Source organism: Mustela nivalis (assembly GCF_964662115.1).
Source record: "Mustela nivalis genome assembly, chromosome: 10".
Lineage (NCBI taxonomy): Eukaryota > Metazoa > Chordata > Mammalia > Carnivora > Mustelidae > Mustela > Mustela nivalis.
Window position 1 is genome coordinate 77350147 of NC_139029.1, and position 26362 is coordinate 77376508.

Consider the following 26362-nt stretch of genomic DNA (forward strand, 5'->3'; position numbering starts at 1 on the left):
AAGAGCTTCACTAAAGCCATTGACCAGAGAATACTTTTTTCAAGAGAATTTTCTATAGCTGGCTATCTGGTTTCTCACACATCTTCAGTGACACCTGAAAAGCTCTGTTGAAGTGAGATGTATTTGTCTGTGTCTGGGTTACTCAAATTGCTTCTCTTACTTGCCAGGAAATTCTGATTTCTGGCAAGAGATGCCCACACATGAGGTCCCACACAGTGGAAAAGAAAAGCCTCACTGACAGAGGTTTCCAAAGGATTAAACACAAACCATGTTTAAAGGAAGGAAGGAAGGGAAAAGAAAAAAAGAAAAAACTAAAATAAAAGCTTCCTCAGCTTACCCACCCAGCACGCCACCTTTCACAGAGATGCTCGGCACTGAGCTGCTCTTGACCATCAGCTACTGGTCCACACCATTCTGGTGCCTTAACTTCTAACATCACTGGCAGAGTCAGCGCGGCATCCAGGTGAATGTGAGGCGCCGCACACCGCTCAGCCCCAGCCTCCTCCCAAGCCCGCGGAGCGTACCTGACGGCGCCATGCTGACGCCTTCCCTGTCCCCGCCTGGGGCAGCACACACGGCTGGCTCGGAGGGGCTCGGCCACCCTCAACCCCTCTCGGCTGTCCGCTCTCGGCTGCACACCCACCTCAGGAGCCACATACGCGCCCTCCTGCGCAGCTTCTAGCTGCCCAGTAGCTGGAGAACCAGCGGGCGAGTCAGTCAGGTCTGGGCGGTTTGCTGTGATTGCTTCGCGCCGCAGGCCGCTTCCTGTCCTGAACCGGAAGAATGAAGGAGGGTTTGGGGCTTTTTGGGTTTTGCTTTTTAGGACAGAGAGATTTTCAACAAGGTTCCTTTTCTATGTGTGTACAAGAAGGTGCACTGCGCTGTTAACTGTAAGAGGAAATAACTGAGGAAACCTACCGGCCAAATGGCGACTGAAATAAATTCTGGAGCTGTAGGCCCCTCCCACTCCCGTGTGCCGGGCACGTGTTCCCAGACCTCCCGTGGATGCCGGAAACCATGGTTGGTACCAAACCCGATTTATACTACATGGGTATACGTACCTGTGATAGAGTCTATAAATTAGGCCCGGCAAGAGATTAATAGTGAAGTAATAATTATTTATTAATAATAAAATAGAACAATTATACCGATAGAGTGTATAGTGTATATAGCTTACTTTTAGAAATGTTATGTGAAGGTGGTCTCTCTCAAAATACCTTATTGTACTGCCTTACGGTTCTTCTGGTGATGATGTGAGATGATAAACACCCACCTCAGACGATGAAGTGAGGTGAAGGATGTAGGCATTGTGACGCAGTGTTCACTACCTGTGACCCTCGGGCCATAGGATCATCTGCTTCCTTCCAGATGGCAGGTGACCCCAGGGAACTGAAACTGGGGGCCCTACTGTGTTTCCATATAGCGGAATGGAAAAGAAAAGAATCTAGGTTTGCTAGGTTTGCTGTAAAAAGGTTTCTAAGATATACTGCTGGGTGGTGGCAAAAAAGCAAGTTGCAGGTATTATTTGCAATATGGTCCAAATTGTGTTTTTGTTTATGCTGAGAAAAATGTCTAGAGTGATTCACAAGAAATTTGGAACAATGGAGGCTCTGGGGAGAAGAATTGGGGTAGAGGAGTAATCTTACTTTGGGGGCACTTTTTGGATTTTCTTCCCTCCCTTTCATTCTTTCTTCCTTCCTTCCTTTCTTTCTTTTTAAATTTTTGGAAGGGGGAGGGAGAGGATGGGCAGAAGGAGTGGGAGAGAGAATCTTAAGCCAGCTCCACATCCAGCACAGAGTCTGACTCCGGGCTTGTTCTCACAACCCTGAGATCATGACCTGAGCCAAAACCAAGAGTCAGACACTTAACTGACTGAGCCACCCAGGGGTCTAATAAAAGTAGTTTTATAATAAAAGAAGTTTTTAAAAATTCCTTTCTTGTCTAATGAAAAATATCTTTGTCACCTGGCCAGGAGCTTCTGACAAACAAAATTTGTCCATTAGCAATCAAACTGCAGTGGGTGATTTTGAAAAGAGAAACCCACATCCCATAAAAGTATATTGAATAGTAGAGCTCAGGGAGATTGGGGCAGAGAGGTGTCTTCAGGAGACAGATTCTGATACTGCCCCAAATTGAGAAACACTAATTGAACATAGTGGATTTTTATTTTGATAATTTTATAAACTAGAAAATTTCAGCAGATAGAGAAGACAGTACAATGAACCCTCTCTCATGCACCCAACACCAAGTCTCATGAAATAAGATGGTTAATCCTGTTTCATACCTAAACAACCCCCACCTTTTTTCCACCTTCTAAACATCATGTCACCTTAGCTGAAGGTATGTGTTCTAATAAATTAACAATTCTTTTTTAAACATTTTTAAAATTTTTAAAAATTATCAATAATCCCTTTATATCATTAAATATCAATTAAGTATTCAAATTTTCAAAGTCTATACATTGTATTGGGTTGCTATGTCTGTTATGTCCATTTTAATTTACAAGTTTCTCTCCCTCGGTTTTGTTCTTGCAACCTATTTGTTGAAGAAGCCAAGTCATTTGTCCTACAGAATTTCCCACGTACCAGACTTTGCTGATTATATGCCTGTGGTATTTCTGAGTATGCTCTTCTGCCTTTCAGTTTCCTATAAATTGGTAGTTAGATCTCTACTTGTCTGATTAGAGTCTAATTCTTTGGCAATAATATATAATGTCTTGTGTCTTTCTGTGATACTAACTGCTCTTGAGGATTATTATTGTTTGAATTGTGTCCCCCTAAAAGACATGTTGGAGAACTAACCCCCATGCCTGTGTATATAATCAGGTTAAAATGAGGCCCACCCTAATCCAGCCCTTGTGAGGAGGAACACTTGAACACAAACAGACTTAAGAAGACAACCATGTAACCAGAGAGGTAGATATTGGAGTGTTGCATCTGCAAGCCAAGGAATGCCAAGGTTTGCCAGAAAACACCAGAAGCTCAAAGAGGAACAGAAGGTCCCTTCCCTTCAGAGGGAAGGTAGTACTGCCAACACCTTGATTTTGGACTTCTCCAGAACTGTGAGCCAAGAGATTTCTGTTTGAAGCCACCAGTTTGTGGTACCAGTTTGTGGTACTAGTGTGGCCACCCTAGGAAACTAGTATGACTGTCATTGTCCATTATTTCTTTAAAGGTTTGCAAAATGATGACATTCCTTCTAGATACTCTTGTAAAAAGAAACATCCCCTCTTCTACTATTTGGTTACCTTGAAGTTTAACTTATGTGGCAAAAGTAAATTCTTTCTCTTTACTCAACTGTTCTCTGAAAAAATGAGTTGGTTTTTCATCGTCTATAGGTGAACGATGGCATTATTTTCCTATCCTTATGAACTTGTGAATTTTCAACATGACTCATGTGTTCGATCCTTTTTGGTTTTTCTTATTCGTGTTTAAATTGTCCCATTTGTGACCACTGAAAGCTTTGACAAGTGGACTTCTGAGTCCTTTTGGCGTGATCCCAGAAATTTCGGGTACATGTGGTGCTCCAGACCCATCATGTGTATTCCTGCCTCTGACTAGAACCACTCATTTCCCCAAGGAGCCCTGATTCCATTTAGTGGGAAATACTATTCAGAGACTATGATCTTGCACCAGCGGCATGCATTGTATTTGATTGGTCATTTTTTTCTGAGCCTTTTTAGGGAACAGAACTATGAAATAGAGTTTTCAAAATAAGAAAATGTATCATCAGTTCATACTAATATATATATTTTTTATTTGATGGAGAGAGAGAGCAAGCACAAGTAACGGGAGCAGCAGGCAGAGAGGGAGAAGCAGGCCTCCTGCCAAGCAGGAGCCCAATGCGGGGCTCGATCCCAGGACCCTGGGATCATGACCTGAGCTAAAGGCAGACAGTCAACGACTGAGCCACCCAGGTGCCCTCCTACTAATATTTTTCCAAATTTAAGATTATAAAATGTTTACTAAATTTTTAAAATATGTATTTTTAATTGAAGTATAATAAACCTAGCGTTATATTAGTTTCAGGTATATAATATAGTGATTCAACAAATCTATACATTACTCAGTAATATTACTCAGCTTATCACAATAAATGTATTCTTGATGCCCTTCACCTATTTCACCCATCCCTCCACCTTCCTCCCTCTGACAACTATCAGTTTGTTTTCTGTACTTGAGTCTGTTTTTTTTATTTATCTCTTTTTTTCCCCTAAGATTTTATTTATTTATTTGACAGAGAGAGAGAGATCATAAGTAGACAGAGAGGCAGGCAGAGAGAGAGGGGGAAGCAGGCTCCCCACTGAGCAGAGAGCCTGATGCGGGGCTTGATCCCAGGACCCTGAGATCATGACCTAAGCCAAAGGCAGAGGCTTAACCCACTGAGCCACCCAGTTACCCCTGTTTATCTGTTTTTCTTGGTTTTGCTTCTTAAATTCCACATGAGTGAAATCATGTGGTATTTGTCTTTCTCTGTTTGACCTATTTTACTTACCATTATACACTCTAGGTCCATCCATGTTGTTGCAAATGACAGGATCTCATTCTCTTTTAAGGCTGAGTAATATTCCATTGTATATACAGCACATCTTCTTTATCCATTCATCTATAGATGGACACTTGTGTTTCTTTCATATCTTGGCTCTTATAATGCTTCAATAAACATGGGGGGGTATATATCTTTTCGAATTAGTGGGGTTTTTTTGTTTTTTTTTTTTTTTAAGATTTTACTTATTTATTTGTCAGAGAGAGAGAGAGCACAGGCAGAGTGGCAGGCAGAGTCAGAGGGAGAGGCAGGCTCCCTGTGGGGCAAGGAGCCCGATGTGGGACTCGATCCCAGGACTCTGGGATCATGACCTGAGCCGAAGGCAGCTGCTTAACCAACTGAGCCACCCAGGCGTCCCTCAAATTAGTGTTTTTATTTTCTCTGGGTAAATACCCGTCAGTGGCATTACTGGATATTACAGTATTTCTAATCTTAATTTAAAAAATATATATATTTGGGGCGCCTGGGTGGCTCAGTGGGTTAAAGCCTCTGCCTTCGGCTCAGGTCATGATCCCGGGGTCCTGGGATCGAGCCCCGCATCGGGCTCTCTGCTCAGCAGAGAGCCTGCTTCCTCCTCTCTCTCTGCCTGCCTCTCTGCCTACTTGTGACCTCTGTCTGTCAAATAAATAAATAAATCTTAAAAAAAAAAAAAAAAAAAATATATATATATATATATATATATATATATATATATATATATTTAATTTGGGGTTCCTGGGTGGCTCAGTCATTAAGTGTCTGCCTTCGGCTCGGGTCATGATCCCAGGGTCCTGGGATCAAGCCTCACATTAGTCTCCCTGCTCAGTGGGAAGCCTGCTTCTCCCTTTCCCACTTTCCCTTACTTGTGTTCCCTCTCTCACTGTGTCTCTCTGTCAAATAAATAAATAAAATCTTTAAAAAATATATTTAATTTATCTATTTGACAGAGAGAGAAAAATCACGTAGGCAGAGAGGCAGGCAAAGAGAGAGGGGGAAGTAGGCTCCCTGCTGAGCAGAGAACTTGATGTGGGGCTTGATCCTAGGACCCTAAGATCATGACCTGAGCGGAAGGCAGAGGCCCAACCCACAGAGCCACCCAGGCGCCTAATCTTAGTTTTTGGAGCAACCTCAATACTTATTTCCATAGAGGCTGCACCAGTTTGCATTCCCACCAACAGGGCACAGAGGATTCCTTTTTCTCTACATCTATCCAACACTGGTTACTCGTCTTTTTTAGTCTAGCCATTCTGACAGGTGTGAGATGGTATCTCATGGTTTTGATTTGCATTTCCCTAATGATTAGTGATGTTGAGCATGTTTTCATGTATCTGTTGGCCATTCATATGTCTTCTTTGAAAAGATGACTATTCAGGTCCTCTGCCCATTTTTAATCAGATTATTGGGGTTTGTTTTATTTTTGTGTGTGGGTTTTTGTGTGTGTGTGTGTGTTGAGCTGTGTAAGTTATGTATTTTGGACACTTATCAGATATATCATTTGCAAATATCTTCTCCCATTCACTGGGCTGCCTTGTCATCTTATTGATGGTTTCCTTCACTGTACAAAGGTATTTAAATTTGTAGTCCTAATAGTTGATTTTTTATTTAGTTTCCATTGCCTCAGGAGACATATCTAGGAAAATGTTGCTGCAGCCAGTGTCAAAGAAATTACTGCCTATAGTTTCTTCTAGGAGTTTTATGTTTCAGATCTTCAACCCATTTTGACCTTATTTTTGCATGTGGTATAATAAAGTGATCCAGTTTTATTCTTTTTTTTTTTTTTTTTTAAAGAGAGAGAGAGAGAGCGCACACACACAAGTAGGGGGAGCAGCAGGCAGAGGGAGAAGCAGGCCTTCTGCTGAGCAGGGAGCCTGATGCGGGGCTTGATCCTAGGACCCTGGAATCATGACCTGAGCCGAAAGCAGACACTTAACGACTGAGCCACCCAGGCGCCCTCCAGTTTTATTCTTTTGCATGTGGCTGTACTGTTTTCCCAACACCATTTGTTGAAGAGACTGTCTTTTCCCCAGTGTGTGCTCTTGCCCCCTTTGTCATAGAATAATTGACCATGCAAGTGTGGGTTTATTTCTGTGCTCTCTATTCTGTTCCATTGATTTGCATGTCTATTTTTGTGCTAGTACCATTCTTTTTTGATTACTATAGCTTTGTAGTATATCTTGAAATCTGGAATTGTGATACTTCCAGCTTTTTTCTTCTTTCTAAAGATTGCTTTAGCTATTGGGAATAGCTCCATGCAAATTTTAGGATTATTTGTTCTAACTCTGTGAAAAATGTTCTTGGTATTTTGATAGGGATTGCATTAAATCCGTATATTGCATTGGGTAGTATGGACATTTTATTTTACTTTATTTTTAAGATTTTATTTATTTAACAGAGAGAGAGAGATCATAAGTAGGCAGAGAGGCAGGCAGAGGGACAGGGGGAAGCAGGCTCTCCACTGAGCAGAGAGCTCAATGTGGGGCTTCATCCCAGGACCCCGAGATCATGACTCAAGCAGAACGCAGAGCCTCAACCCACTGGGCCACCCAGGTGCCCCAATATGGACATTTTAACAATATTTGTTCTCCTAATCCATGAGTATGGAATAGAATGTCTTGTCATTTGTGTCATCTTGCATTTCTTTCATCAGTGTTTTATAGTTTTCAAACTACAGACCTTTCACCTCCTTGGTTAAGTTTATTCCCAGGTATTTTACTCTTTTTGGTGCAATTATAAATGAGATTATTTTCTGAATTTCTCTTTCCACTACTTCATTATGTACATAGAGAAATGCAACAGATTTCTGCATATTAGTTTTGTATCCTGCAACTTCACTGAATTCATTTATTAGTCTTAGTAATGTTTTTGGTGGAGTGTTTAGTGTTTTCTATATTTAGTATCTTGTCATCTGCCAATAATGAAAGATTTACTTCTTCCTTACCAATTTGGATGCCTTTTATTCCTTTTTCCTTTATGATGGCTACAGATTGACTTCTAGTACTGTGTTGAATAAAAGTAGTGGGAGTGGACATCCTTGTCTTATTCCTAATCTCAGGGGAAAAGTTATCAGTTTTTCACCATTGAGTATGATGGATTCTTCATATATGGACTTTATTATGGTTATTATTTTAAGGTATGTTCCCTCTAAACCTACTTTGTTGAAAGTTTTTATCATGAATGTTGTACTTCATCAGATCTTTTTCGGTTTCTATTGAGATAATCATGTAGTTTTTCTCCTTTCTCTTATTAATAAGATGTATCTTTTTTTAAAAAAGATTTTATTCATCTATTTGACAGAGATCACAAGTAGGCAGAGAGGCAGGCAGAGAGAGAGAGAGAGAGGAGGAAGCAGGCTCCCCACTGAGCAGAGAGCCTGATGCGCGGTGCAATCCCAGGATCCTGGGATCATGACCCAAGCTGAAGGCAGAGGCTCCAACCCACTGCGTCACCCAGGTGCCCCGTCTTATTAATGAGATGTATCTTGTTGGTTGATTTGTAAATCTCATATCACCCTTGTAGCTCTGGAATAAATCCCACTTGATTGTTGTAAGTGATTTTTAAAAATTTATTATTGGATTCAGTTTACCAATATTTTGTTGAGGATTTTTACGTCTGTGTTCATGAGGAATATTGGCTTATAGTTTGTTTTGTTTTGTTTTGTTTGTAGTTTCTGGTTTTGGTATCGGGGTAATACAGGCCTCATAGAATGACTTTGGAAGCTTTCCTTCCTTTTCTATTTTTTTGAATAGTTTAAGAAGAATAGGTATTGACGCTTCTTTAAGTGCTTGGTAGAATTCACCTGTGAAGCCATCTTGTTTGGGACTTCTGTGTGTTGGGATTTTGATTTCTGGTTCAAATTCATTGCTGGTAATAGGTCTGTTCAAATTTTCTTCCTGATTCAGTTTTGGGAAGTTATACACTTCTAGGAATTTATCCATTTCTTCTAGGTTGTCCAGTTTGCTAGCATATAGTTTTTCATAGTATTCTTTTATAATCCTTTGTATTTTTCTGGTGTCAGCTGTTATTTCTCCTCCTTTGTTCTCATTTTGAGTCCTCTTTTTTGTGTGTGTGTTTGAGGAGTCTGGTTAAAGTTTTATCAGTTTTATTTATCTTTTCAAAGTAACAGCTCCTGGCTTCATTGATCGTTTCTATTTTTTTGTCTCTTTCATTTACTTCTTGTCTAATCTTTATTTTTTCCTCCCCTCTACCAGCTTTGAGCTTTGTTTGTTCTTTTTTAGCTCCTTAAAATAAACTTTTCAAAATAACAAAATGTATCATAGGTTTACACTAATATTTTCCATTCAAATTTAGGATTATAGAATGTTTATGAATTTTTTTATTCTATATATCTCATCTCTTATCATAAAACTCTTGGTTTCTATTAACATTAACATAATTACTTATTGGATTTATTCTGTAATATACAGCTAAGTTTCAAAATAGTAATATCAATATTCTTACTAACAACATGAATATTGAAAACCCTAAGATTTTTCAAGTTCTTTTTGCCTTAGGATATCTCCCACTAGGGTGTATTACAACTTACTCGGTTAAAAGTCTCTTGAAATAATTCCTGTGTGTGTGATTAGCCACCAACTAAAGATACTGTTGTGCCTCATTTTATTATTTTATTGAACTTTGCTTTATTGTGCTTCACAGATACTGCCTTTTTTTTTTAACAAGTTGAATCAAACAAGTCTGTTGGCACCATTTTTTTAATAAAGATTTTATTTATTTATTTGACAGAGAGAAATCACAAGTAGATGGAGAGGAAGGCAGAGAGAGAGAGGGAAGCAGGCTCTCTGCTGAGCAGAGAGCCCGATGCGGACCTTGATCCCAGGACCCTGAGATCATGACCTGAGCCGAAGGCAGCGGCTTAACCCACTGAGCCACCCAGGCGCCCAGTTGGCACCATTTTTTCCGACAACATTTGCTCACTTCATGTCTCTGTGTCACATTTTGATCTTTCTCACAATATTTCCAATTTTTTCATTATTATTATATCTGAATGCGCTATCTCATGGTAAAACTTTCATGGATGAGGAGTTGCTTCTGGTGCATGAGCAAGGACAGTGGTACTTAAAGATGGACTCTACTCCTGGTGAAGATGCTGTGAAGACAGTTGAAATGACAACAGAGGATTTAGAATATGACACACACTTAGTTGATAAAGCAGCAGCAGGGTTTGAGAGGACAGACTTCAATTGTGAATGAAGTTCTACTGTGGGTAAAATGTTATCAAACAGCATCACATGCTACAGAGAAATCGTTCATGAAAGGAAGATTTAATCGATGTGGCCAACTTCATTGTTGTCATAGTCTAAGAAATTGTCACAGCCACACCAGCCTCCAGCACCCACTGCCCTGGTCAGTCAGCAGCCATCAACATTGAGGCAAGACCCTCCACCAGCAAAAAGATTACAACTCTCCAAAAACTTCAATGATGGTTAGTGTTTTTTAGTAATAATCTTGGTTGGCTGGATGCAACTCAGAAAGGATTCTGTGTCCAGTATGATGACCCAGCTTCCCCTGAGCACCCTGAAAGCAGATGGAGCCATAAAGCTGTTGAAGTTTTAAATGAAAACAACCTTTGGACCAGCAACTTCACCTGTATGAGTTTACCAAATCACCAAAAAATACACCATAAATATGTTCAAGGATGTTTATTACAACATAATTTATGATAGTGGTGGAAAAAAGAAAACCTGGTAATAACTCAAATATCCATCACTAGAAGATGGATCAAATCATGGAACATCCAGATAATGGAAAACTACACACATGTTCAGAAGAAAAACAATCTGGATATATTATCGTAGCACATCCTTTAAAATAAAGTAACAAAGCAAGGTGAAAAATAATGGCTAGAATACAATCATATGGGTATAAACCTGAAAAGGAGTTAGGTGATGCAAAAACAGATCTATATGTCATTATACATGCAAGTAAAGGCACCTTAGTTTTCTAGAGGAATACACTGGTAACAGATTCCAATGTGTATTTTTAGGGGACGGCCTGGCAGGGAGAAGGAAATGGAGAATTTTAAATTTTGCATCTTTCTAAAGTCCTAAAGTTGTTTCATTGTGCACATATTACTATTATTTTTCATGAACCAAATAATTTTTTAAAAAATAATGGCTGGCTAGAATCTACTTAGGAGAACACAATCAGACAGATCTTGAATGTGAGATATCCAAGGAGAGAAAAAATTCAATGTCATGAAAAACAAGAGTAAGGAACTATATTAGGTTAAAATGGACTTGAGAGACAGAACTATCCAATATAATGTATATACCTTAATTATATTTGGGGTGAAAAATAACTATAAAAGACATTTGGGGAACAAGTACAAAATTTCAGTATGAACTGTGTATAAGATGATGCTATTGGATTCTTGATTTCCCTAGGTGTGATAATGGAGTGGCGGTGATATGATGGAATATCTTCATTCTCAGGTAATACACACTGATTTTAGGGCAAGTCAACATATCTGCAACTTGCTGTCAACAAAAGAAATTACTCAGCCAAAAGAAATCAGAGAATGTGTGCACAAATGTCACAAAATATTAACAATTAATGAATCTATGTGGAGGGCTATACGTGTTCATTGTTTTATGAACCTACAAAAAACTTGAAGGCTTTCTGTAGACTGAATTTTTGTCTTAGGAAAGGTTCAGGGGAAAAGTAATGCTGCTGTTGCCAGGAGACCCATAAATGACTGGTGATTATGAGCTTATTGATCTTAGCCCAGGTTAAACCATGAGGAAAAAACCATGAAGCCACCAGAACTCTGGGGAGGCTAGATTCACCTGGGTTCTGGGACAGCTCTCACCTCCAGAAATCGAGGCCCCCTGGTATCTCTCCACCCTCACTGTGCACCCAGAGCAGGGCTCAAGCTCTTGGTTTGACCCATCCATCCAGTTTCACAGTTACTGCAAGAGCTTACCTCAAACACCACCTCAGGTGGCTGCAGTGGGGACAAGTTCCAGTGGGTCAACCTGCCTGGTATGACTCCGCCTCTAGCAAGCAGAGTGGGTTTCTTGGTGGCAAAGAGGTGGTTGGCTGGGGACAGAGCCTCGAGGGGCTACAGTTAATCCACACATCTGTTGGACCCCCACTGGGGCTGGACACTGCACTGCTACTGGTTAGGATAAGATGTAAATACAATGAATGGTGCTGTGAGGCACGCACTTTCCTGAGCATCTTAGCCATCCACATGGCTAAGCCAGCCTAGATACTACAACTCTCTTTCCCAATAAAGAAACAGATCCTCAAATGGGCTAATTGGCTTGCCCAGGGACACACAGCTTATGGTGTTGGAGCTGGGACTCCAACTTGGTTGTCTCTGGTCACAACCTTAACCTCTTTTCCCTGTTCCTGTCTGGTTTCCAGCCACCTGGGCCTTCTGGTTCCTCAAGCAAGCCCCATTCCTCAAGTCTCAGGAACATTCCCTGATATATTCTTTTCCCCAACCCTTCTTTGTCCAGCTAAATCCTTCCCATTGCTCAGCTTACACTCAGCTATCATTCCTCAAGGGAAGCTTTTCTGAAAGTGGCTCTTCCCCTATTGTCCATATCCTACTCTCATATAATCGCATTAATTATCAATCCTCCCACAAACTCTGAATGTCTTTTTAATAAAAAAAACTTCCAGCCTTGGTATGGAATCATGGTAGGGTCCCAATTTTCTGACTCAGACCCTAGGTTCTGATATCTTGGCCAACATCCGAGAAAGCAGGTTAGGAGGAAGGGCAAGATGGGGGAAGGGAGTGGTTAAGGCAAATAGCAGAGTTTCCAGCAATCAGATTTAATTGTATAAAACTTTGAGAGAGACCCTGTGGGCCCACAACTTTTGGGCGATTCACTTTTTTTTGGAGGCGTGGTGGCGGTTAACAGAGGCATTGTAGCAACAACTGAGAGATCAGGTTCCCGAGGGCCACACATGTGCCTGTAGACAAGTGTGCTGTGCTCTCCCCCTTCGTCACCCCAGGCATTCATGCATCTGTTCACAAATATTTTCTGCACCCTGCTGGTGTCAGGCACTGCTCTAGGCTCAGGGGAATAAGGCAAAGAACAAAAGGAAGCTCCTGACCTCCTGGGGCTTACATCCTAGTAGGGATGACAGTTAACTGATAAATACAGAATGTGTCAGTGGGGGGTGGGGAGGGGTGGAGATAGACGTGGAATGACACAGATCAATCAGAGTAAGAGGAGAGCAAGTGAGAGGAAGGGCTGTGTGGGTACAGGGCTCAGAGCAGGCCCCTCTCGGAGAGGAACCTGTTGACAAAGGCGAGCTGAACAGACTAGGGTGTTTCTGGGATTGGATTAGTCATGCCAACAGAATGTCATTGGAAACCTGAGCCTCTTCCTTCAGCACTGTTAAGTAACTGCTAGTATTTAAGTCGTCCCAGAAAGGAGGACAAACCTCCCATTGCCCATACATGCACTTCACTGAAGCTTTTTACACCAAGGCAATGGTGTGTGGCAGCTACAGTTTCCACCTACCCCACACCCACAGTGCCACCAGGCTTCTCAATGCAGGCCCCTCTTCCTCCTCCCTTAGCCCCAGGGCAGGAACAACCCTACCCCAGCATCTCATTCAGAATTGAGGCCAACTCATCCTAGCGGTGACGGTGATGCAGGTTCCTGTTGCCCTTGGTCTCCACCCAAAAGGCAAACCCCTCAGGGTAATGCCTCCTCTGCTCTCAGCTCCACACTGTTTTCACCATCCTACCCACTAACCTCTGGTCCCCATTGCTCCTGAACTCCCCCCGACCCCTTCCCTGAAAGTCCCCTGGGGCCCACACCCAAGACTGTCCCCACAGTGCTCCTCTGCATCTCTGGGAGGACCCCTACCAGCCTCCCTTCACCATCTTCTCCAGGGAAGCCTGAGCATTCCACCACATCTGGGGGACCCCAAGAGGACCAGCCATCCTAGCTCTCCTGGTGCTTTGCTTGTCCCCTCCTTCATAAAAACATCTGCTGATTCTCATGCCTTTTCTCCCCTCTGCTTTTCCTCATCGATCCCCCTGTCAAATTCTGGGTCCCCCATAACGGTTATTGAGAAATTGGCTCCTACTGTGCCCAACCACTCCAGCACTTCCAACCACCTCAGAGAATGTGAAAATCTAGCTGATGAATCTCTTAAAACTCCCTGGCTTCTTCCAATGCAATGACCTGTATCTATTTTCTACTCAGCCACCCACAGCAATTAAGTGGTCCCAAGCACAGAAACTGGAAAAGAAAATAAAGATGGGCCAACAGGAAGCAGCAGAAGCAAAAACAAAATGGCGGAGGAGACAGGATTTTTCCCTAGAAATGGCTGGGCAGCTCAGAACTCCCTTTTCAGGGTGGGGTCAACAGGCTTTATGGGTGATTTCACTTGGTTTAAAAATGTACTGCACTGGTCAGAAATGAGAGCATTCTAGTTAATAGAACATGTTTGTATAAAGACAATGAATCACGCATACATTATTAAACATACAAAGATGAATAAATTATATTGAAACTTCAGGGACTATCACTTAACCCTTATTTGCTGAACAACAACATCCCTCACATTTACAGAATCCTTTTACGAATTTTATTTCATGTGATCTGAAAATGGGCCTGTCCTGCCATGCCCCCCCACCCCCGCCCCGACCACCACCCAGTAGGATCCTGCAATGACTCAGGCTCACTGTTCAGGACTCCAGACATCAGTGCATTGTGTTAGCTGAGACTGGCTTGACCGAAACATCACCTAGTTCTAAACATGAATGAACGTCTGCCAACAACAAAAATTACTCCCATAAATGTTGGGGGGAATAAAGTTGTAGAAGAATAGATTCAATATGAACATTTCTATAAAATTTAAAACACATGAAATTGATGGGATACCTGGGTGGCTCTGTTGGTTAAGTGGCTGCCTTGGCTCAGGTCATGAGTCCCACATGGGGGGTCCCTGCTAGTGAGGAGCCTGCTTCTCCCTCTCCCTCTGTCTGCTGCTCCCCTGCTTATGCCATCTCTTTCTCTCTGACAAATGCTCTCTGACAAAAGAATAAAATCTTCCCCAAAAATCTTCTTTGACAAAAAATAAAACACATGAAGTTGAATAGTATATTATCTAGGGACACCTATACAGATGCTGTGGTAGATTATACTTCCCAGACATGGCCACAACAAGATGTCTGGTTCCATCTGTTCTTATAGAACCCTGCCACTCCTCCCGCAGGAGGCATAGTCAGTGTCCCCTCCCCTCAAACTCAGGTGGGAATTTGTGACTACTTCAACCAAGAGACACTATGTAACTTCTGAGCCTAGGTCTGGTTTTGTCTCCTGGGATGCTCACCCTTGGGACTCAGCCACCATGTTGCAAGGAAGCCTGGGCCACATGGAGAGGGCCATGTGGAGAAAACTAAAACCCCAGGCCTCAGCCCAGTTCCAGCAGTGAGCTGGTGAGTCACTTGGAAGTAGATCCAAGAGCCCTCCATCAAGCAGGTCCAGCTGATGCTATGTGAAGCAGAGAGGAGCTTTCCCTATAGCGTCCTGCCCAAATTACAGATTGGAGGCTGGGGGGGGTGGGGTTTGTTCCTGTTGTATGCCACTAATCTTTGAGGTAAGCAGCAACAGATATCTCGAATAGATGGTAAAAACTCTAACAAACAACAAGAATGAGAACACAAAAGGAGCCCAGACTAATGGGAGAGGTTGGGGAATGTGACTGAGCAGGGGCATGTGGGGGACTGCCTGCCATAGAACGTTCCAGCCTGGCGACCGAGTCTACCCTCATGCCTGAGTGAGACCACAGACCTCTCCTATTCCTAAGCACCTGCTGTGTAGACGGTGAGCAGTTCTGTGGGGGCATGAAAGAGCTGAAGGAGAAGCTCCAAGGGCAAGAAGCGGGCACACCAGGCCCCTCCTGCCTGCTGCCCTCTCCGTGCAGGTCCTGTGCGTCCTGAGGGGCTAGACAGAAGCTGCGCAGTGAGGGATCTCCTTGGGCTATGCTCTTCTGGTTGTTGAATCAACACTTAGAGTTATCTGTTGACATTTTGGAAACAAAACCAAGAACCCTTGAAAGGACAAAGTGAACACTGTGCCTCTGAGCCATTAGGAATATTCAGAACTGATCCTGAACAGGGCTGTGAACACTGGATACTTATCTTCCGAAGAGAAGGTCTTTGTGCAGACTTGGCTCTCCACAAGATCATGGTGGGGGCACAAGCCAACAGTGACGCTCCCCACATGAGCTTCTCCTGCTCCTACTGAGAATTCCATGTTATGTGGATCGGGAGGTTGTCAGGCAGTGAAGATAGCAAACGCGAGCTCTCAAGAGGAAGTCTGCTCCATGGGGGTTGGGGGGTGGGGAGGATTCCTGGAAGGGCCAGTCTGGGGTGTGTGTGTGTGTGTGTGTGTGTGTGTGTGTGTGTGTGGCAGGTGACTCTAGAACTCAGCAGCAGGATCACTGTGAAAACTGGGGCACATCATTCATTCCTGTTCTTCAAATGAGCAGACAGCTGAAGCAGCCCTTCGAACAAGCAACAGTGACCTATTGATCTCTACCAAAGAGAGAGCAGATTTTAAAAGAAAACAAGGCCAAAAGGTAGCTTTCTATAAAAAGTGCTTTGAAAATTTCAAAAAGGAAAAGATATCACTATTATTTGTTATTTTTCTATGGTAGAATCTGGGTCCTTTTTAAAAAAAAAAAAAAATATTTATTTATGTATTTTAGAGAGAAAGAGAACTGCCAGGGAAGCAGGAAGAGACAGGGGGAAAGGGAGAGGGAGAATCTCTCAAGCAGACTCAGAGCTGAGCACGGAGGCCCACAGCAGAGCCAAGCTTAAGGCTCAATCCCATGACCCTGAGATCATGACCTGAGCGGAAATCAAGAGTTAGATGCTTGGCAGCCCTGTGTGTCTTGTTGTTAAGCGTCTGCCTTCCACTCAGTTCATGATCCCAAGATCCTGGGATCGAGTCCTGCATCAAGCTCCCTGCTCAGTGGGAAGCCTGCTTCTCTCTCTCCGACTCCCCATGCTTGTGTTCCCTCTCTTCTTGTCAAATAAATAAATAAAATGTAAAAAAAAAAAAAAAAAAAAGAGTTAGATGCTTAACTAAACCATCCAGGTACCCCTAAGGTTGGTTTGTTTGGTTTTTTTGTTTGTTTGTTTTTTTAGCAGAAAGCCTCAAAGTCTTAAAATGCTTGTGAGACATAAAATGTAATGAGTGAAGGGTGATAGGGAGTGGTGGGGACTATAGCAAATAGACTGAGGACAAGCCTTTTACTGAGGCTGCCACCACCACTCCACCTCAGCCTCTTGCTGAGATGAGGAGAGCTTGCCCTAGATGTAGTCAATCTCCTGGTTATGAAGACAAGCCAGAAATTCAGACACTTGGGTAAAAATTCACAATTTCCAAAATAATACACCCGCTAAACCAAACATGTGTATGAGAGGCATCTGGATATGTGAAGAGGTATAAAACTATCTCACAGGTTTGCAAAGAGGATGAAGTGAGGTAGACTAGAACCAATGATAATTAATTACTAATATTCATCAGGAAAACCTATAAACAACAAAAATAGGTCAGAGTCCATTTGCTAGATTTTTCAAAGACAGACGCAACAGTATCTGCCATCCCCAAGCTATTTTTACTATGCAATCTTAACACTCCTTCGGGTGGTGGGGCTACTTTCCTTCTGAACCTGAGGAGGACAGCATGACATCCTGAAGCGATAGGATGGCAGAGGGATACTAGGGGACTTCTGAAGCTAGGTCATAAAAAATGCCACGCAGGTCTGCCTTGCTCTCTGGAGATGCTCACTCTGTCACCCTGCCTCCATGCTAGGAGGGAGCCCAAGCAACCTACAGAAGCCCATGTCGAAGGGAACCAGAGCACCCAGCCCACACATGCATCTGGGCCCCACACCAAAGCCAGCTCCAACTCACAGCATGAGCAAGCCGTCTCTGAAGTGGGTCCTCCACTCTAAATTGAGCAGCCCAGCTGAAACCATGTAGAACAGAGATGCACCAACCCTGCTCAGACAGGCCCAAATGGCAGATTCTTAGCAAGATAAATTCACGTTATTGTTTTAAGTCATTAAGATTTGGGTGTTTTTTCACACGGTAAAAGATAACTGGATCAGGTTCAAAAAAAGAAACTATTAGCCAGAGACACCCCTAGAAGAGTAAAGAAAGAGATCCAAGGCCCATTCGGGACCTCCTAAAGCACCAGAAGTCATGTTTTATATTTCAAAAGGAAAAGGTGTTTTTCTTCCAGATTTCCAAGGCTGAGACAGAACCCACTGAGACAAGTAGTGGAAGGGAACACACACTCTGAGTCCCAGTTCAACCCCACAGTCAGACTGAGGAAGGTGTTGTAACCCTTCCATGTCGTAGTGCCAGTCCAAATCATTTTCAAGTTTAAAGACCATTTTCTATAAACAAATTTTTTATACAAATTTAAAAAGCATTTTTAATAAAATTTTAAAAATTTTATTTTATTTATGTATACCTTCTCATACTACTCTCTATGTCTGACTTTCTTCGAGGGGGGCCTGGGAAGCTGCATTTTTCCAACCACTCTCCAGAGGATGATTTTGTACCAATTTACATGTACCCATCTCCCATGTAACCCTTTCAGACATTTTCTTAGGTTCTATTTTTTAGAAGAAAGCTCATGGCATAAAATTTAAGCAGCCCATGGCTCTGTCAGGGGAAGGAACAGGTGTGACTGCAGAGCCACAGGCTGCTGAAATGTTATGCCATGAACCTTTTACTGAGAAATAAAGCCCAAGAAAGTGTCTCCATATGTAGAAGTACATAGCAATTTGCTTATCTATTCATCAGTTGGACATCTGGGTTGTTTCTAGTTTTGAGCCCTTTTGTACAGCAACAAGATGTTATGAACACTTCTGTACAAGTCTTTGCTTGGGAATGTTTCCGTTTTTCTTGAGAAAATACCTCGGCATGGCATAAGTAATCACCGATGCACATGAAGATTTAGCTACCTGTCTCTACATTTGCTCCAGTCTACCGCGCAACCATGTTACGGAGTACCACATGGTGATTTAAAGGGATATTTGAGCCTTCCAGCTCAGGTTAGAGACTTAGCATACATCTTTGCCTTCTTAGACTCCACCGTTAAAATAACAATACACAGGGTAAAATGGCATAGACCACAATAAAAAAGAAAACAAGAGCAGGGGCCATCAACACTCAGAGATTTCAACAAATCTGTTGGACACAGCAAGGGTCAGGTGAATATGGACAATACAGCCAGGGGACTGGACTGCACCCAGTGAGGGCACAATCTGTCCACAGACACTGAGAGGCACCTCAGCCTGCAAATGAAAAGGATTCCAGAAAGCAGACATGGCAGATGGGGCTGAAGACCCCTAGATGTCACTCACACAGCAGCCGGGGGCCTGTCAATTTCTCTCTGTCAAACACTGAAGGCCTCCTTCTGAATGAATCGTACAGGCTGCCTGGGGAGAACGAGGGCAGCCAATGGTGAGTTTGGAAGTCCAGAATGCAGAGTCCAGAGTCCTTCTGCATTCCTCCCTTCTGGAATTCCTAACAAGGACAACAACAGCAACAACCTGTCTTCCTGCCAGCTTTCTCTAGAGAGAAACCTGGGAGTGCACCAAGTGTGCCTTGGCTCTTCAAACTTCCCATCAGCCTCCTGACTGCCCCAATCTTAAATAGGAATGAAAATCCAAGAGCAAATAGACATGGGAGGAAAGTCGGCAATAGAAAAAAATTAAGAAAAAAAGGCAGGCCATGATTGTAGAGGAAATAAGAGATCATTCATAGAACAGAAGAGGATTAGACAAAAACTTCTGAAAACTTCAAAGACAACTGGGAAAATGTCACAGTGATAAAACAAGAAAAGGTGTTATGAAAAAGAAATAATCCAAGAACAGAGTTCTTTAAAATTCAATATATGTTTGGGATGCCTGGGTGGCTCAGTCAGTAAAGCATCCAACACTTGGTCTCAAATAAGGTCTTGATCTCAAGGCCATGAGTTCAAGCCCTACATTGGGCGCCACACTGGGCACAGAGCCTCCTTAAAAAACAAAATTCAAAATATATTTGACAAAAATGCCGCTAATAATAATAATAGGGTTACACGATGAAGTTGGAGAAATCTCCCACGTACAGATTTTAAGATTTTAAAATAAATGCAAAACATGGCAGAAGACGAAGGAGAGAAAAGGGTGATCTAGAGGTTTGAGATCTAAATAACAGGAATTCCACAAAGAGAAAAGAAAGTAAAAATAAATATAAAAATAGTAAATAACTTTCTAAAATGATGAAGGGCATGTCTTTGGTTGCCCGGGCCCAGTGCATGCCCAGCACAAAGAAACGGAAAACTATCCATCCATGGCCATAATCACTAGAAACTGTCAGAACACCAGGAAAAAGGAACAGATGCTAGAAAATTCCAGAGAGAGAAAAACCAAGTCCACTCTGAGGGATTTGATATCGAACTCAGAATTGTATACGTAGGCAATTCAGGAAGCAAGGGAAAAGCAGAGTAAAGTCATTTGTGGTATGTTAAGTATTCTTCATTTGACAGAGATCACAAGTAGGCAGAGAGGGAGGCAGAGAGAGGAGGTGGGAAGCAGGCTCCCCTTTGAGCAGAGAGCCCGACGGGGGGCTCAATCCCAGGACCCTGGGATCATGACCTGAGCCGAAGGCAGAGGCTTTAACCCATTGAGCTGCCCAGGCACCCCATGAAAGTATTCTTAATTTTACCTCTGGCACAGTTTACCCCAGGGAGTTACCTAAGGACACACACCAGCAAAAGGAGAAAGGAAATGAAGGAGGCGGCAGCTCCGGGGTTCCTAAGAAAGGTGACCTATTCACTGAGAGCTGTGAAGGGAAACCACCTACAGACCGAGGGAGCCAAGAACATGAAGATTCACAATGACAGAGGGCTGCAGGGAGAAGGTTCCAGCTTTGTTTTTTGTTTTGCCTTCTTTTTGGAGAGGAGGTGGAAAGGAGAGAGAACCAGTAGAAAAATCGCATGAACGAAAGCCCGGGGAAACATGGTGTGAGGATCAGATGAAGAAAATCGGTGGAATGTAAAAATAAATAAATAAATAAATACATTTGTTCCCAAAACGTTCTTTTCTGAGGATGGGACATTGGCCCTATCAAGAAGCATAAACTTGGTTACTGCTTTGATCTGCCGTGAACTGTATTTCCATAGCGGACATGGAATAAACATCATTTTCTGGTTTCCAACTCTTAGACTCCACCTTAGACAAGCGTAAACAGCATAGTGATTTCTGAATAAAATGTGTAAGCATAGAAGAGTCTGACCGAGGTTGGGAGGTGGAAGGAAAGGTAGGAGGGAGTACCCTGTCCTTACCTTACAAAGCAAAGAGAAAAGAGATACTATCTTTAGTTGACTGAACAGGAAATGGGGGTTAACTGTTTTCTTTGAAGTTGCAGGGACCGGGAAGCTCTGGGAATGGGGACCTCGCTATATTTAGAAGAGTGGGGGAGGAGATAGGAGCCGGATAGCAGTGCCCTGATCCTCATCTATTACAGTAGGAGGTCAACAGAAAGCACTGAGGTTGCTAAATAATAAAGAGCATCTGGTTTAGAAACGTGGAGCTAACCCCCAAATGAATTCTAAACAGAACTATGGGGGGAGGGGGCACGTGACTCTCAGTTTTCACTCTACAGTCTTCTTCGGTGTGGTTGGATCTGAAACCATTTGTATACATTCCTAATTAAAATCTTCAATGAGGAATTTCTCAGATACACAGTTTCTAAGACTGTGCAAGGAAGGCAGGCGTCTAGGGCCATACCACCCTGAACGCGCCCGATCTCGTCTGATCTCGGAAGCTAAGCAGGGTCGGGCCTGGTTAGTACTTGGATGGGAGACTGTGCAAGGAATTTCTCAGATACACAGTTTCTAAGACTGCGCGGAACATCACAGCCGGCCGCATGCAAAGTTAGAGGGATACAAAGCCAGTTAGTGCTGAAGTCATCCCTGGGTCTTTGAAAAGCAAATTGTTTCATTTCCTTTTTTTTTTTTAATTGTATGTATGTATGTATGTATGTATTTAAAGTGAGTGCAGGTGTCAGAGCATGGGGAGGGGCAGAGGAAGAGGTTGAGAATCTCAAACAGACTCCCCTCTGAGTGTGGAGCTGGGGCCCAGGACCCCGCCATCATCAGGACCTGAGCTGAAATTAAGAGTCAGCTATGTAACTGACTGAGCCACCCAGGTACCCCCATTTTCTTCTTTAAAACTTATACATAAACACATCTTCCATAACAATTATTTTTTTATTATAAGAGTAAAAAACTAACTTTTAAAGATAATCCCGTAAGTTTCTCCTGGGGGCACAAGCTATCTCCGGGGCAGGGAGGGGGGCTGAGGGGAGGGGCACCGCGTGATATTCCAGTAGCTGATGCCCGATCTGAAGGGTCATCTCTCCCCACTCTCCCCTTCTCGATGCAAGTAACTGGCCCTGATCAGCCCCATCTGATATCAGGGTCAGGAACCCTACGATTCCTGCATGGCTGCAAACATATTTATACAAATCTTGCCCACCTACAGCGTCAGCCTTTTCCATGTCAGGGCCAGTAGCCAGCAGCCCTCCACCTTCCTCCACCGGTTCCAGGATCCCCTACAACCACCTGGGCTGAGCTCACTGGGCTCTCACCTATGTCTTGCACCCAGAAAGGACTGGTCAGCGAGTTACTAAGCTCTGTCCAAATATGAAGGTCTCTGATCTTCAAAACAAACTCATTTGTGGCTAATGAAACAGGGTGGACTTTTTGCTGTAACATCCTCCGTATTAGGATAGAGATACATGGCATGGAGCTGTACAGCAGAGCTGGAATTCACTTCCCTGCATCTCATTCATCTGTCCATTTTATAAACAAGAAATCAAGACCCCCGGAGGCTCAGTCGCTTGCCCAAGGTCAAGATTCCCAGTCTTTTGTCTATAGAAGAATTTCAAAGGGAAGATAATTAAGATGTCTCAGGTTCTTTGAGCTACAAGTAACAGAATCTCCATTTTAAGCCAAAAGAAAAAAAAATTAACAGAAAAATACTAGAATCCAAGGGCATGAAGTGCAGCTTGGGAGGGATCAGAGCAAGATAGAAAATGCCTGTGTGTAGCTTCTCTCCCGCGGCCATTCTCCCTCACTGGCTGATGCACAAACATGGCTCCCAGGGCCCAGCCCTGCACGGATACACCTCAGATGCAAGGATGGATCATGCTAGACAGACATGGGGTTTGGACCAGCATCAACTTGAGGTGGGAAGCGGGGATACGTGGAGTATCTTTGTTGCAGGCTAATGCTCTAACAAATGTTACATGCTACTGATCTACACATCCCACTGGGGCCTATTAGTACAGGTACTGGCCTCATTTTAAAGGCAAGGTACCAAGGTTCGGAGCAGATAAGCGCATGACTATTATGGAGCACGACTATGAGTCTCCTGCCTCTTAGTATAAGACACTTTCCTTCCTGCTCCTCCTCTCTCATGTGAGATGATCCCGTTGGCATTGGGAGCCTGGGAAGAGATTCCATGTCTATTTGCCATTCTTTGGGAAGACCTGCAGTTATATGATGCTCGGTGTTTGCCACTCAAAGCTACCAGTGGGCTTTTCTGGGTCCTCGGAACAACAGTGGGAAGAAGTGACTTTACCCTCTTGCTGCCTTTAGTGGCTCCATCCATTTCCTGGCATTTGGTCTCCATTCAGGAATGTGCCAGGGCAAGCTCCTCCTGGCTCCCAAGAGCCAGTTGCTCTAGTTTCTGGAATTTCACAAGCTAGCTGACATCATGTTGGTTGCTTGAAATTTGCCATTGTGGAACAATTTTACAGCCTGGAAACTGACAAATGCTACCAATCAGGGTTCTCCCGCACCCCCTGTCAGTTACCAAATATTTACTAGCACATGATGGTCTCCATCTGCCCACTTCCTGCCTGCAAGACTACTGAAGATGTTCATGTGAAAACTCACACTTAATTTTCAGTTCCAAACATCCTCTAATGGATTTTTAAAACTATCTTTGCAAACATGAATGCTTCGTATCAGTTTCGGCCGTGACTCCAGACCAAATGCCTATGAGAACAAACGGATTCTTTGTCTTGCTCAGCATCCCCACCCTCCAACCACCCCTTTAGCTATAACACTTAAATGTCCTTGTTTTCCTCACTTACTGCTGTGTCTCTACCTCAGGTCCTTATCTCCAGTGGAGCCTGCTGCTGGGACCCCTATCTGGTTTCCCTCCCTCCACCCTTGGTATCTCTACCTGGTTGATCTTCTGGAAGCTCTGTCTCTATCATGCGTCCGGTCAGAGGCTCCAACTGGCTCCCAATAGCTCAAACTCTTGACCTGAGGCTCACATCCCTCACCAATCTTCGGGTCCATTATTTTCCAGGGAGGGCAAATCATGAACATGGACTGGGCTGGTCTTGGCTCATGTGTATCCCCTCTCTCTAGAAGGCCGTCCTTCACCCCATTCTTCTCCGAAACCCAGTTTAAGGGTCATCTCATCCATGAGGTTGTCTGTCATTCATCCCCACTGTTCAGCCAGAGGTGACCCTGTTGCCCTTGGACCTGTGAGAGTATTTGAGTTGAGGCTCGCCAGGTTCCCTCATAGGTGTCTGCTCTAAGGTGTCTGGACAAATCATGGGCTACAGCCTTGCAACTCAGCGTGGGGTTCACACTGGCTGCACCTGGCGCTCTATTAGAAATGTAAAATTTCCATCCCCATCCCAGGTCTATGTGAACCAGAATTCTGGGGTGGATGAGAGAGGGACCCCTCCAGGTGATTCTAACACACATTGGTCTAGACCCTTCCCAGGGGTTTTGTTCTACTTAACATCCTTTTTCATGGCTCCTCCTTATAGTATGGTAATGTTTTCCCTGCTCATTCAGATTCTAGAAGTCTCCCCTTCTAGAAGGATTGCCCAACAAGGCCGAAGGTGGTGGTTTCACCTGCCCCTAGTCACAGGCCTCTTCTGTATTTCAAAGGCCCAGGAATGCTCCCTGTGTTCCCAGCCCCTACTGACATGTGGAGCCCTGAGCTTCTGCATTCAGCAAGGTGCTCTGTTCCTCCTCCACATATAGGCATGAATCACTATCACTTTCCTCAGGACATTTGCAGCAACAGCCGTCTTTTACCTCAGGCAAATGGTACCTGTTACCAGGTACATGTTATCCGGTCAGCTTTGTGTGCAGCCACTGTGGTCAGCCCAGGGCAAAAGACACTGGCTCCAAAGAGGAAAGACCTCTCTCTGCCTGGAATCAGGCATGGTTACCACGTGACTCAACCTATGGAGAACTAGGACTGCCCCTTTCCCCTTCTGTGGCAACTTTTTATTTGGATATATTTTCAAAGTTATAGAAAAATTACAAATACAGTATAAGGAAATACCATGCACTTGTTACCCAGATTCACCCATCACTTACATTTTACTCTTTCTTTTGCTGTATTACTGTTTTTCCTTTTCTTTTTTTAAGATTTTATTTATTTGAGAGTCAGAACATCAGAAGTTTGGGGAGGAAGGGAGAGAGCGGGAGAAAGGGAGGGAGAGGTACAGGCAGATTCCATGCCCAGCAGTGAGCCCAACAAGATGCTCAATCTCACGACCCTGAGATCAAGACCCTGGGATCATGATCTGAGGTAGAACTAAATGTCTGATGTCCTACCAAGTGAGCAACCCAGGCACCCCACTTTCTGTTTTTTTTTTTTTTTTTTAAGATTTTATTGATTTATTTGACAGAGAACACAAGTAGGCAGAGGGGCAGGTAGAGAGAGAGAGAGGAGCAGGCTCCCTGCTGAGCAGAGAGCCCCGATGCACACACGCAGCTTGATCCCAGGACCCAGGGATCATGACCTGAGCCAAAGACAGAGGCTTTAACCCACTGAGCCACCCGGGTGCCCCCTTTCTGTTTTTTCTTAATTTTAAAAGTTAGGGGCACCCGGGTGGCTCAATGGGTTGAGCCTTTGCCTTCGGCTCAGGTCATGATCTCAGGGTTCTGGGATTAAACCCTGCATGGGGTTCTCTGCTCAGCAGGGAGCCTGCTTCCCTCCCTCTCTCTCTCTCTGCCTACTTGTGATCTCTGTCTGTCAAATAAATAAACAAAATATTAAAAAAAAAAAAAAAGAAGTTAGGCACCTTCACCCCTAAATATTTCCTAGAATAAGAATATTCTCTCATATAAACAGTACCATTATCAACTTTAGGAAATTGAACATTGCTAGAATACACAGTCCAAATTCAAACTTCATCAGTTGTCCCCAAAAATGTCCTTTTACATCCATTGCTTTTTTTTCCCCATCAAAGATCAATCATGCATTACATGTGGTTGTCATGCCCATTTAGTCTTTTTTAATTTGGAACAGTTCCTCTGCCATTCTCTGAGTTTTTTGACCTTGATATTTTATTTCATTTCTCTCTCTCTTTCTTTCTTTTTAAGTAACCTTGCATGGCCCAACACAGGGCTCGAACTCACAACCCTGAGATCAATACCTGAGTTAGGACAGAGTCAGACTAATCAACTGGGCCAACCGGGTACCCCTTGACCTGGACATTTTTGAAGGCCCTAGCCAGTTATTTAGTTAAGACTGTTCCTGAATTTAGATTTTTATCTGGTATTTCAGTATTAGATTTAGGTAAGCTCTTTTTTTGCAGGAAAATCACAGGAGATGATGTTCTCCCTTCCCGGCCTTTACCCAGAAGCTAGCTTTGAGCTCTGGCAAGGCAAATACACAGCTTCTTTGTGAAGGCTTCCCTCTGCTGGCCACTTCCAGCAGTGCAGCTGCTGTGCCTCGGCTCTGAAGATCCTGGTGGGCCTGAAGCCCTGAAATACAGATGCTGACA

At 43.4% G+C, this 26362-nt stretch overlaps 2 long non-coding RNA genes across 2 annotated transcripts in view; one reads left to right on the top strand and one right to left on the bottom strand.

The window, feature by feature from the left end:
- The window catches only part of LOC309843316, a 28408-nt gene extending 27136 nt beyond the window's left edge, over positions 1-1272 (bottom strand). Inside the window, exons 1-2 of the long non-coding RNA XR_014300057.1 lie at positions 1218-1272; positions 525-770 (exon numbers count right to left, since the gene is read on the bottom strand). This is a non-coding gene — a long non-coding RNA (uncharacterized lncRNA). The remainder of the gene's footprint in view (positions 1-524; positions 771-1217) is intronic.
- Positions 1273-1351: 79 nt separating this feature from the next.
- LOC309843315 lies at positions 1352-13980 on the top strand. The gene is made up of 3 exons (XR_014300056.1): positions 1352-1518; positions 10929-10976; positions 13719-13980. It is a non-coding gene; the product is annotated as an uncharacterized lncRNA (long non-coding RNA).
- The last annotated feature ends 12382 nt before the right edge of the window (positions 13981-26362 follow it).